Below are 14,487 nucleotides of genomic sequence, written 5' to 3' on the forward strand. Positions count from 1 at the left end.
ATGCTCCGACTAATCATTGGGGCAGGGAATCCGATTCAGGGACCCCATCGCCCGTTCTCCGCCCTTCACACGCAGGAAAATTGAATGTTAACAATCCCTCGTGTCCATTTGTGTAAAGTCTACCGTTTAGGACTCTAGTTGACAACAATTAAAGAGCAACAGATCTTTTTTTTGTTCACCTGCACCACTTGGGTATTTGCATAGCATTTTCTGTAAACCCATCTGGACATCCATTGACATTTGTAACAAGAGCATAAATGGGCAGCATGAAGGTGAGAGGAATCATCATGTTTCAGCTGAAATCAAAGGGCGAGGTGGGGGGAGGGGGGGGGGCGTCAGTGAGCAGGTGAGTATGTTGGAAAGTTGTCTGCTTTTAATCATAGAATTTACAGTGCAGAAGTACAGTGCAGTGGGGCACTGGATGGGTTCCATCCGTTGCCGTTTGAACAAATACATTCCGCTTGTGTTTGACAAATTTATGCATGCAATTATGTCCCTTCATCTGTCTTGCTTTCCTCCCTAACTTTCGATACAAGAACACAAATCACCTATTATGTGTTCACGTGGATCGCAATCAAAATTATAACAATATATATTTAATAATCATTATCAATATTTGCTGTATCATATTACATGATTGCATAGCCTGTAAAACGCAGCGATCCCGTCCATCAAAGGTGCTGGTGTTTGTATTCCTGTTCTGCCGACCTCATCTCAGCCTTTCAGCGTATCTTTCTATTGCTTTTTCTCTCTTATACTCATCTGCTTTCCTTTTGAAGGTATCTGAGGAATTTGCCTCAGCCACCTCATGTGGGAGCGTGTTTCATTCTAGTCATTCACTGAGTCAATACATTTCTCCTTATTTCCCTGCTGTATTTTTGTGGTAACTATCGTGCATCTGTCATCCTTAGTTGTGGATTTTCCATTTTCTATCCTGCCCACCCCATGCATAATGTAAAATACCTCTATCAAGACACCTGCAAGTCTTTTCCAAAGAGAAATTCCCCGACCTGTTCAAACTTTCCCAATAGCTGCAATCTCTCAGTTCTTGCGATATCCTTCCAAATCTGTTCTACACTTATCCAATGCGTCTATTTTTATGCCATCAAGACTAGATCTGTACACAGTACTCAAAGTATGGACTGAGCAGAGTGCAATACAAGTTTAAAATAACTACATTAATTTTGAATTTATGCCTCTAGAAATAAATAGCAGTGCTCTGTTATCGTGCGTAATTGCCTTGCTAACATCCAATTTTTGCTTTTAATGAGTTTATGCCTAGATCACGTTGCTCTTCTACCTACCATTCCTTTTCTTATTTTCTAAAGTGTAGGTGATATTTCCATTGACATACCAAAGTGCACCGCCTCACATTTATCTGTTGTCAAAGATCATTTGGCACTTAAGGCATTAGGTTGCATTTTTCCCAACGGCTACACTGCGCCTCCGCAACCGCCCGCTCTCGCCCCACAGCAACCCCGGCTCCTCCAATGGGTTAGCAGTGAGAGCAAATTCGAATTCGGTGGTATTAACTGAAAAACCTAGACTTTGGTATTTGTTATTGTATTTGATACTTTGCATTTTGCGACCTATTTTGGTATTTGGTATTGTATTTGGGATTTTTATATTCGATTTGATGTTTTGGTATTGTGTTTGACAATTTGGTATTTTGGCATTGTATTTGGCAATTTGGTATTTTGGTATTGTGTTTGGCACTTTGGTATTTGGTATTTTGGTATTGTTGTTTTGGTATTTCGATATTTTGTATTCTATCAGGTATTTTGGTATTTTAGCATTATGTGTGGTATTTGGTATTTTGGCATTGTGTTTTGGTATTTCGGTATTTGGCATTCTATTTGGTATTTTGGCACTGTGTTGGCATTTTGGTATTTTGGCATTGAGTTTAGTATCTGGTATTTTGGTATTGTGTTTTGGTATTTGGTATTTTGGCATTGTGTTTTGGTATTTCGGTATTTGGCATTCTATTTGGTATTTTGGCATTGTGTTACCAGTTTGATATTTTAGCACTGTGTTTGGTATTTGGTATTTTGGCATTGTGTTTTGGTATTTCGGTATTTGGCCTTCTATTTGGTATTTTGACATTGTGTTGGCATTTTGGTATTTTGGCATTGAGTTTGGTACCTGGTATTTTGGAATTGTGTTTTGGTGTTTTATATATGGTTTTTTATTTGTTTTTTTGGGGGGTATTTTGGTTTTGACGTTTTGATATTTCGGTATTTGGTATTCTATTAGGTATTTTGATATTTTGGCATTGTGTGTTGGTATTTCGGTATTTTGGTAGTGCTGTTTGGTGTTTCGTCATTTGGTATTCAATTTGATATTTTGGTATTATGCATTTCTGTTTTGGTATTTCGGCATTTGGTTTGGTATTTTATATTTTGTTATTTGATATTGTGTTCACAATTTGGTACTTTCGCATTGTACTTGGAATTTTTCATTGTATTTTGGTATTTCAGTATTCAATAATATATTTTATTAGTGCTGTATTTGGCATTTTGTATCATATTTGGCACTTTGGCATTGCATTTGGTATTTTTGGTGTTTTGTATTATATGTGGCACTTTGGCATTGTATTTGGTATTTTGAAATTTGGCATTATATGTGGCACCTTGACATTGTATTTGGCATTTGGCATTATATGTGGCACTTTGACATTGTATTTGGCATTTTGGCATCTGGTATTATATGTGGCACTTTGACATTGTATTTGACATTTGGCATTATATGTGGCACTTTGACATTGTATTTGGCATTTTGGCATCTGGTATTATATGTGGCACTTTGGCATTGTATTTGGCATTTTGGGATTGCATTTGGTATTTTTGGAATTGCATTTATTATTGTATGTGGTATTTTTGAATTGTACTTGGTATTTGGGGTATTTAATTTAGTATTGTATTTGATATTTTGCTATTTTCATATCGATTTTGGATTTTTGGTATTGCACCTATTATTTTGCTATTGCATTTGCTATTTTGGAATTATGTTTTCCATGTGGGTAGTGTATTAGGGAATTTGGCATTGTATTTGGTATTTTAGAATTTGGAATTATTTTTGACATTTGGTATTATATTTGGCACTTTGACATTGCATTCGGCATTTTGGTATTATATGTGGCAGTTTGACAGTTGGTATGCTAGTATTGCATTTGGAATCTTGATATTTAGTATTATATTTGGAATGTTAATATTGCATATGGTATTTTGACATTTGGTGTTTTGTTATTAGGTATTATATTTGGTATTTTGGTATTGCATCTTGTTTTTTAGTAGTTTTAATTATATTTGGTATTTTAGTATTGCCTTTAATACTGGCATTGCATTTTGGTATTTTGGTGATGAAATTGACATTTTGGTATTACATTTTGTATTGAATCTGGTATTTTGGTTTTGTTTTTGGTATTTTGGTATTGTATTTGGTATTTTGGTACTGTATTTAGTAGTTTTGTATTTGGTATTTTGATATGCTATTTGGCATTTTGCCATTGCCATTTGTATTTTGGTATTTGGTATTATATTTGGTGTTGTGTTTGGTTATTTGGTATTGTATTTAGTATTAATTGCATTTTGGTACTGCATTTTAGTATTTTGGTATTGTATTTGGTTTTGCATGTGGTATTTTGGTGCTATATTTTAATAATAATAATTTTTATTGATACAAGTAGACTTACATTAACACCGCAATGACGTTACCGTGAAAAGCCCTCAGTCGCCACACCCGGCGCCTGTTCGGGTACACAGAGGTAGAATTCAGAATGCCCAACTCACCTAACAAGTACATATTTCGGGACTTGTGGGAGGAAACCTGAGCATCTGGAGGAAATGCACGCAGACACAGGGAGAACATGCAGACTCCGCACAGTCAGTGACCCAAGCCAGGAAGTAAACCTGGGACCCTGGCGCTGTGAAGCAACAGGCCTAACCATTGCGCTACCGTGTATTATATTTGGTATTTTGGTCTTGGATTTGTTTTTTTTTTATATTTGGTCATTTGGTATTTTCCTTGACATTTAGGTACTTTAGTAGTTTATTAGGTGATCTTGCATTGTATTTGGTATTTTGATATTTTATTTCGTATTTTGGCATTGTATTTGGCAGCTTGGTACTGCATTCGTAATCTATTTGTTTTTGGCATTGTTTTTGGTACTTTAGTACTTTGCTATTATATTTGGTATTATATCTGGCATATTGGTATTGTAGCTGGTATTATATTTGGCATTTTAGTATTGAATTTGTTATTCTGGTATTTGGTAATATATTTGTTTTTTTGTTATTTTGGTATTATATCAGATATTTATGTATTTGGTATTTTATTTGATATTTTCATATTGTATTTGGTAATTTTGCCATTGCATTTGAATTATATTTGATATTTTATTAGGTTTTGTGTTATCGTATATGGTAATTTGACATTGCATTGGTATTTTATTTGTTATTTTGGTATTGTATATGGTAATTTGGCATTTTATCTGATATTTTACTATTCTGATCTTGTACTTGGTAGTTGGTATTTTTGTATTTTATTTGGTATTTTGGTATTGCATTTGTCATTTTGGTATTATATTTGGTATTTTGGCATTGTATTTTGGGCATTTGGTATTTTGGTCTGTTTATGTTCTGTATTTTGTAATTTGGTCCTGTATTTGTTATTCAATATTTTGGTCTTGTGTTTGGTCCTTGGTATTTTGGTCTTTTATTTGGTCCTGTGTTTGGTACTTTGGTATTTTACTTGGTATTTTGTATTATATTCGGTATTTTGGTAATGCATTTGTTATTTTGGTATAGTGTATTGTATTGCATTTGACATTTTGTTTTTTTGGTATTATATTTGGTATTCCTGTATTATAGTTGGTATTTAGGTATTTTATTTAGGTATCTCTATTGTATTTGATATTTTCTCATTGTATTTGGTATTTTGGCAATTTGGTATTGTATTGGATGCTTTGTTCTTGTATTTGGCACTGTATTTGGCATTTAGATAGGGTATTTAGTACTGTATTTTTATTTTGGTATTTTATTTTTATTTTGGTATTGCATTTGGTATTTTCGTGTTTGGTATTGGTATTGTATTTGATATTTTGGTCCTGTATTTGGTATTGTAATTGATATTTAGTTATTGTTTTTGGTATTTTGGTACTGTATTTGGCATTTTTGCACTCTGTTTGGTATTTTGGAATTGCGTTTGGTATTTTGGTATTGTATTTGTTATTTTGAATTGTATTTGGTATTTTGGTACTGCATTTGGTATTTTGGAATTGTATTTCGTATTTTGGTCCTGTATTTGGTATTTTGGAATTGTATTTGGTATTTTGGAATTGTATTTGGCATTTTGGATTTGTATTTAGTACTTTGGTATTGTATTTGGTATTTTGGAATTGTATTTGGTATTTTGGTCCTGTATCGGATTGGATTGGATTTGTTTATTGTCACGTGTACCAAGGTACAGTGAAAAGTATTTTTCTGCGAGCAGCTCAACAGATCATTAAGTACATGGGAAGAAAAGGGAAGAAAAGAAAATACATAATAGGGCAACACAAGGTATACAATGTAATTACATAAGCACCAGCATCGGATGAAGCACACAGGGTGTAGTGTTAATGAGATCAGTCCATAAGAGGGTCATTTAGTAACAGCGGGGAAGAAGCTGTTTTTGAGTCTGTTCGTGCGTGTTCTCAGACTTCTGTACGCCCTGTCCGATGGAAGAAGTTGGAAGAGTGAGTAAGCCGGGTGAGAGGGGTCTTTGATTATGCTGCCCACTTTTCCCAGGCAACAGGAGGTGCAGATGGAGCCAATGGATGGGAGGCAGGTTTGTGTGATGGACTGGACTGTGTTCACAACTCTCTGAAATTTCTTGCGGTCCTGGGCAAAGCAGTTGCCATACCAGGCTGTGATGCAGCCAGATAGGATGCTTTCTATGGTGCATCTGTGAAAGTTGGTAAGGGTTAATGTGGACATGCCAAATTTCCTTAGTTTCCTGAGGAAGTATAGGCGCTGTTGTGCTTTCTTGGGTGCTTTCGACGTGGGTGGATCAGGACAGATTTTTGGAGATGTGCACCCCTAGGAATTTGAAACCATTTAGTATTTTGGTCCTGTATTTGGTCTTTTGGTCCTGTATTTGGTATTTTGGAATTGTATTTGTTATTTTGGAATTTTATTTGGTATTTTGGTCCTGTATTTGGTATTTTGGTCCTGTATTTGGTATTTTGGTATTGTATTTTGGAATTGAATTTGGTATTTTGATATTGTATTTGGTATTTTGAATTGTATTTGGTATTTTGGTATTGTATTTGGTATTTTGAAATTTTATTTCGTATTTTTGAATTGTATTTGGTATTTTGATCCTGCATTTGGTATTGCGGAATTGTATTTTGGCCCTGTATTTGGTATTTTGGTATTGTATTTGTTGTTTTGTTTTGTATTTTGGTCCTGTATTTGGTATTTTGATATCACATTTGGCATTATGTTAGCGCATTGGTATTTTGGTCCTGTATATGTTATTTGGCATGTATTTGGTATTTTGGTGCTGTATGTGGCATTTTAGCATTGCGTTTGGTATTTTCGTACTGTATTTGGTATTTTGGTATTTTGTCATTGCATTTGGCATTTTGGTGTTAGATTTGGTATTTTGCAATTGAATTTGGTATTTTGTTATTGAATTTGGTGTTGGATGCGGTATTTTGCTATTTGGTGTGGCATTTGGTATTTTGGTACTTTATTTGGTATTTTGGTACTGAATTTGGTATTTTGTTATTTAATTTATATTTTGTTATGGAATTTGGTATTGGGTGTAGTATTTTGCTATTTGGTATTTCGGTCCTGCATTTGGTATTTTGGTACTGAATGTGCTATTTGGTATTGCATTAGATATTTTGGCCCTTTATTTGATAGTTTGGTACTGAATTTGCTATTTGGTATTGAATTAGATATATTGGCCCTATATTTTGTATTTTGAACCTGTTCACATTCTGGTCCTGTATTTGGTATTTTGTTATTGAATTTAGTATTTGGTATTGAATGTGGCATTTTGCTATTTGCCATTTTATTAGGTATTTTGGCATTGGGTTTGGTATTTTGGTCCTGTATTTGGTAATTTGGTCCTGTATTTGTTATTTTGGTATGTTGGTCCTGTATTTGGTATTTTGCTATTTGGTATTGTATTAGATATTTTGGCATTGTATTTGGTGTGTCGGTCACTGTATTTGGTATTTTGGTCCTGTATGTTGTATTTTGGTCCTGTATTTGGTATTTTGGTCCTGTTTCTGGTATTTTGTTACTTAATTTGGTATTTGGTGTTGGATGTGGTAGTTTGCTATTTTGTATTGTATTTTGGTCCTGTATTTGGTATTTTGGTCCTGTATTTGGTATTTTGGTATTTTGGTCCTGTTTCTGGTATTTTGTTATTGAATTTGGTATTTGGCGTTTGATGTGGTATGTTGCTATTTGGTATTGCATTAGATATGATGGTCCTTTATTTGGTATTTTGGTCCTGTATTTAATATTTTGTTATTGAATTTGGTACTTGGTATTGGATGTGGTATTTTGCTATTTGGTATTGTAGATATTTTGGGCCTTTATCTGTTTTTTTGGTCTCTTATTTGTTTTCTTGGTGCTGAATTTGGTATTTTGGTCCTGTATTTCGTATTTTGGTATTGTATTTGCAATTTGGTCCTCTATTTGGTTTTTTGGTCCTATTGCTGGTATTTTGGTACTGAATTTTGTATTTTGTTCCTGTATTTGGTATTTTCTCCTGTATTTGGTATTTTGGTCCTGAATTTTGTATTTTGGTCCTGTATTTTGTATTTTGGTACTTAATCTGGTATTTTGGTCCTGTATTTGTTTTTTTGGTACTGTATTTGGTGTTTTGGTATTGTATTTGGTATTTCGGTCTGAATTTGGTATTTTGTTATTGAATTTGATGTTGGATGTGGTATTTTGCTATTTGGTATTGTATTAGATATTTTGGTCCTTTATTTGGTATTTTGATACTAAATTTGTTTTTTTGATACCAAATTTGATATTTTGGTCCTGTGTTTGGTATTTTGCTCCTGTATTTGGTATTTTGGTGCTGAATTTGGGATTTTAAAATAATTTTTATTGTCACAAGTAGGCTTACATTAAAACTGCAATGAAGTTACTGCGAAAAGCCCCTAGTCGCCACATTCTGGTGCCTGTTCAGGTACACAGAGGGAGAATTCAGAATATCCAATTCACCGAACAGCACGCCTTTCAGGACTTGTGGGAGGAAACCAGAGCATCAGGAGGAAACCCACGCAGACTCGGGGAGAATGTGCAGACTCCGCACAGACAGTGACCCATGCCGGGAATCGAACCTGGGACCCTGGAGCTGCAAAGCAAAGAGCTACCCACTGTGCTACCGTGCCACCTGTATTTGGTAATTTGGTGCTAAATTTGGTATTTTGGTCCAGTATTTGGTATTTTGGTGCTGAATTTGGTATTTTGGTCCTGTATTTGATATTTTGCTACTTAATTTGGTATTTGGTGTTGGATGTGGTAGTTTGCTATTTTGTATTGTATTTTGGTCCTGTATTTGGTATTTTGGTCCTGTTTCTGGTATTTTGTTATTGAATTTGGTATTTGGTGTTTGATGTGGTATGTTACTATTTGGTATTGCATTAGATATGTCGGTCCTTTATTTGGTATTTTGGTCCTGTATTTATTGAATTTGGTACTTGGTATTGGATGTGGTATTTTGCTATTTGGTATTGTAGATATTTTGGGCCTTCATCTGTTTTTTGGTCTCTTATTTGTTTTCTTGGTACTGAATTTGGTATTTTGGTCCTGTATTTCGTATTTTGGTATTGTATTTGCAATTTGGTCCTGTATTTGGTATTTTGGTCCTATTTCTGGTATTTTGGGATTGTACTTGGTATTTTGGTACTGAATTTTGTATTTTGTTCCTGTATTTGGTATTTTCTCCTGTATTTGGTATTTTGGTACTGAATTTTGTATATTGTTCCTGTATTTGGTATTTTCTCCTGTATTTGGTATTTTGGACCTGAATTTGGTATTTTGGTCCTGTATTTTGTATTTTGGTACTTAATCTGGTATTTTGGTCCTGTATTTGGTTTTTTGGTACTGTATTTGGTGTTTTGGTATTGTGTTTGATATTTCGGTCTGAATTTGGTATTTTGGTCCTGTATTTCGTGGTTTTGTATCGTATTTGGTATTTTGGTCTGGTTCTGGTATTTTGTTATTGAATTTGGTGTTGGATGTGGTATTTTGCTATTTGGTATTGTATTAGATATTTTGGTCCTTTATTTGGTATTTTGGTACTAAATTTGTTTTTTGATACCAAATTTGATATTTTGGTCCTGTGTTTGGTATGTTGTTCCTGTATTTGGTATTTTGGTGCTGAATTTGGGATTTTAAAATCATTTTTATTCTCACAAGTAGGCTTACATTAACACTGCAATGAAGTTACTGTGAAAAGCCACTAGTCGCCACATTCCGGCACCTGTTCAGGTACACAGAGGGAGAATTCAGAATATCCAATTCACCGAACAGCACGCCTTTCAGGACTTGTGGGAGGAAACCAGAGCACCCGGAGGAAACCCACGCAGACTTGGGGAGAATGTGCAGACTCCGCACAGACAGTGACCCAAGCCGGGAATCGAACCTGGGACCCTGGAGCTGTGAAGCAAAGAGCTACCCACTGTGCTACCGTGCCATCTGTATTTGGTATTTTGGTGCTGAATTTGGTATTTTGGTCCAGTATTTGGTATTTTGGTGCTGAATTTGGTATTTTGGTCCTGTATTTGGTTTTGTGCTACTAAAGTTTGTATTGTGGTCCTGTATTTGGTATTTTGGTGCTGAATTTGGTATTCTGGTCCTGCATTTGGTATTTTCGTGCTGAATTTGATATTTTGGTCCTCTATTTGGTATTTTTGGTCCTGTATTTGGTATTTTTGTCCTGTATTTCGTGTTTTGGAACCGTATTTGGTATTGTATTTAGTATTGTGTTATTGAATTTGGTATTATTATTTGCACCGCCATAGCCTTACTGCTGTTGTATATGTTGAGCCCAAATTCCCGATGGATTGTTTCCCGTTCACGCGCATTTTGTGTGAAAACAATAGCTATCCACTCTGATTTTGCGCTGAAATTTCCCGCTGTTTTTTTTACTTTGTCCTGTTATTTATGTATCAGTCTTTATGGCAAACTCTCCCCAGAGTAAGACTCATTACACATTTGGTTTAAAAAAGAAACAAAACGAGCACTTTAATTAGGTACGAAATGTCTACATTTCAGGTGTTGTGAGCTTTTTTCACATCCTTGTATTTCTGTAACCACCAAACGTCCCAAGGGCTTAACAGTAAAGTCCGTTTGAATTATAGACACTGCTGCAATGGAGGAAACGGGGTAGCAGACTCTCACAGCAATGCGGTAATGACCAGATAACACTGAAACGCTCCCTCAACATTGCACTAGAATATCAACCTTGGTGTTAGTTCTCATAATGGAATGGACTTGAACCCACACCCGCTCATTGAGAGGAAAGGGTGCTCCCAAAGGAGCACAGCTAACCACTGAATGTGGAATCGTTTTAAAACGTTAACGTGAGGCATGGCCAACGATTAGATAAAGTCCAGGTTGTTTTACGTGGTGCTGCCGGGTGCATTATTGTGAAACCGGCCTTCGAAAACAGATGGCTCTACTGAGAGAGGCCCGCCAATGTTTAAGGCTTTTGCAAAGTGGCTAATTCTAAAATAATTGCGAATTCCTCCGCAGTTGTTCAAATTGTAATGTTGTTTTACATATTTGGGGCGATGTGCTACTGCGCGAAACTTTTCAATCTCAGCATTAATTCGCAGACAGGCGATCTTTCAATACATTTATCAATAAATGGAAAAAATGAATTTTCACATATTTAAACATAGATACAAAACGTTAATTGTTGCAGGGCAGGAATTGTATTTTTGTCATTGGAGCACAGGATCGTTTCTATGGTACATTGGTAGGCAGATAGACAAAGACAGAGAGAGAGAAATGTAACTATGTTTTTCAAATGTTCATAGTTACACTGTCTTGTCTTCGCCTTCAGCTTGAGGAAGTGACGTTTGGACAACCTTTGGTTTGTCTTTCAGTTTGATTGTATTGACTGTGGGCAATGCACAGTAAGTGGGGGTCTTCTCTTCAGATATGTCCACAGCTATGACAAAACAATCCACAATCCCCAAGAGATATTTGTGCACAACACGGAGCAACCACAGTGCATTGACCACATGGACTTTCCCGGTTAATTCGGAAGCGAGGTGGCGGGTGTGGGAATGGGAGGGGGGATTATGAAGGGACTTGGGGCGGGGAGGGTGGGGGGGCTGGGGTTCAGTGATGGGTGGTGGGGTTGGGGGCAGTTGCTAGAGGGCTGTGTTACAACTTCCTGTTCTCATTGTTAATCCAAGACGTGTTGTGTTAGTAATGCATGTGCATTGTACATTTATTGCGAAGGCTTGTTCTTCTTCAATAGAGCTTTAGTTCTCCTTGTACAACAGGGGTCACTGGATAAGGCACGGGAGGCTTCCTTCTCTTTGCTGTGAAGTAGAAAGCCTGGTATGGAGTAACACGCATTGTCAGACAGTCCATGTGACATCATTGCACAAATAACCCAAACCCAGCGTCCGGGTGCAAAGTAACACGTTTTGTTGAAACATTCGGATTATTCCTTTAGACTTACATTTGTTGGGTGAACAGCAGTTGATTGCAATCCCATTTTACTTTACGTGTCCTTCCACAGAAAACCTGTTGGACCTAGATGAGCGTGGCTTCGTATGTTCACATGCAAAGACAAAATCACCTACATACCCAATTTATGAGCATGGTTGTGTCATACAGCCCACACAAACATAGCACTCCTGAAGCACACTGATAAAGCCGACAACCACAGAGCATAGTCCAGCACACACAATACACACATGCAAATGTAATACTCAAATGCATGGGAACATGAAGCACGCGCCTACAAAATGCATAACAAGAATGAACGTTCACAAATAAAATATGCACAGGGACAAGAAGGATAATGTGCACTCGAAACAAAACATGCAAACTAAACACAGGCACACACACACAGTAATAGATATACATACACCAGAACAGAAACAGCAAACTGCCCACCATTAACATGTACAAATGCATAAATGTAACATATTCTCAACCCAACCACATGCAAAGATCACACTTGCCCCCCCAAAACAGAAGAAAGGTGATGCACGATCACAGGACACTCGAAGAAAACATGTCAACCCAATAAAGACTTAAATAAAAACATGTAAGCCGGCACACACACGATGGGCCGAGTGGTCTTTTCCCGTGCTACATGATTCGGATTAACAATGCAAATGCAACACATCAACACATATACCCGATTAAAACATTAGACGCAATGTAAAAGCGCAGTAAGCGGCTCTAATAATAACCTTTATTGTCACAAGTGGGCTTACATTAACACTGGAATGAAATTACTGTGAAAAAGACACACATTGACACAAGGTTTAAATTGACAAATTCAAGTTATACTCAAATACGTAAGAGAACACACAGAGGTAAACTGCAGACATTGGAATGGAGATGTTCAGAGAAATGTTTCTTATGCAGATGGTTGGTAAGACATGCCTTACCAGAAACGGTAGTGAAAACAGTATCCCATAATAGCTCCGAAAAGAGAAGTGGATAAATATAGGGTAAATAAAAATGGGAATGTGTAAAAGAAAAGTGTAAGGGAATGGGACTAAATGGTGAGCTGCTTCAGAGAATGAGCCGAATGATCTATTCCCGTGTTTAACACTCAGATTGGACAAACAGATTAGATAGATGACTACAAATAATGCAAAGGCGGCACCAAAGTAGACAAATACAAAAGTCACATACAACAAACATGCACAACACACAGGATGCACATAAAGCACAACACACTCAAAACATACAAACACAGACATATCAAATATAAAAAAGGTCACGCGAAACACAACAAATATACACAGAAAACGTGATACAACTATCATAATGAGGCACGGCCATAGTGGATACAATTGGTCAGAGAAACATAGACACACAACCATGAACACACAATATACAAATATAACAATCAGAACTCTAGACTGACTTACTGCGTCTCGTTAAATTGTTATCACCTTTTGAGTCAACGAACCGTTAATAATAAGACGTATTAGTCTCCCTAACCGCCTATTTTATCTTTAATGCTGATATTGAAACAGTAGCACGTCTACTTACTGAATATCGTTCCTCTAAAATTAATTGTGGGAAATATATTTTACTTCCAAATTGTTATCCTAAGGTTATTTCTGAACGAATCATTCTAGCCGTACCATTAATGGTGTGGTGAACCTACACAGGTATTTAGCAGCGTGATTATGCTGAGCGATTTCAGTTAGTTTGCCTCGCTATGCCGTGCCAAATGCTCGGAGTCTAAATAATGGCCACAGATCGGGGAGAAGAATGCGAGCGACGCTATGTTACAACAGTAGAGAATCTATCATGGGCTTCGAGTCCAGTGGAGGACCTGCACCTGGGGCTGTGTGGCAGAGGTTTCTGAGGCATCAGAGAGAGACATGGCTGGACGCCTTCCGGAGTTTTAACACAACTTTTCGTTCTTCTTCCTTAAAGCAATGGCGGCTGGGAAGGGACGCGGGGGTGGGGGATGGGGTCAGCAGCAAACACTTTTGCAGAAAGTAATGTCTTACTGATTTGCATGATATGGATCTTGCAATTTTTCTTATAAAATGGGCAGGACGCTGGTGAATGAGTTCATAAAACTCCCTGTCCAGGACTTAACAATGGACTAGGATTTTGTTAATATCGACAATCGAGGCGTTTGCTGATACAGAAACCTGTAGATTTATTTAAAATGCTTAACAATGATTGACAGGAGCCGCCTGTTTACAAGTGCCAGACTTGGCTACTTGACTGTTCGAGGGCAATAGTATTCCCATTTCCCCTGTAGAGGACGCTGTCCTGAGCCCAGGCATCCAACTCCCCAGCCAACAGAAACCAACACCGCCCTCGCCGCACCCCCCCCCCCCCCCTCCCTCCGAACCTGAACACCTGGGCATCATTCCTCAGTGTCATCCCGCACAGGCTTCCTAGCCTCTGTCCGGAATTTCTGGATATATTATCCTGGACCCGCAATCATGATCGGTGAAAAGGGCACAGGTTCCAAACTAACTTAAACTTCGGCAGCTGCGTTTATCTCAACAATCACACCCACCGAAAGGGTCACATTTTAAAACAAAATGACCAGATGTTTGTTGAAATGCCCGAAGAATGACGCCTGAATCGGCCAGGAGTTTGACCTTTTGCTGCGGGAGCCTTCAGCCACTGTTCGACTTGAATGCAAGGTAAAAAAAAAAAGGTGCAAGAGCACTCGGGAAATCTCGTACCAATCTCGTAGGAATATTCAAAACCCGAATCACATTTACAAAATGTTCGTAAC

Source organism: Scyliorhinus torazame, chromosome 1, assembly GCF_047496885.1.
Source record: "Scyliorhinus torazame isolate Kashiwa2021f chromosome 1, sScyTor2.1, whole genome shotgun sequence".
NCBI classification, from domain to species: Eukaryota; Metazoa; Chordata; class Chondrichthyes; order Carcharhiniformes; family Scyliorhinidae; genus Scyliorhinus; species Scyliorhinus torazame.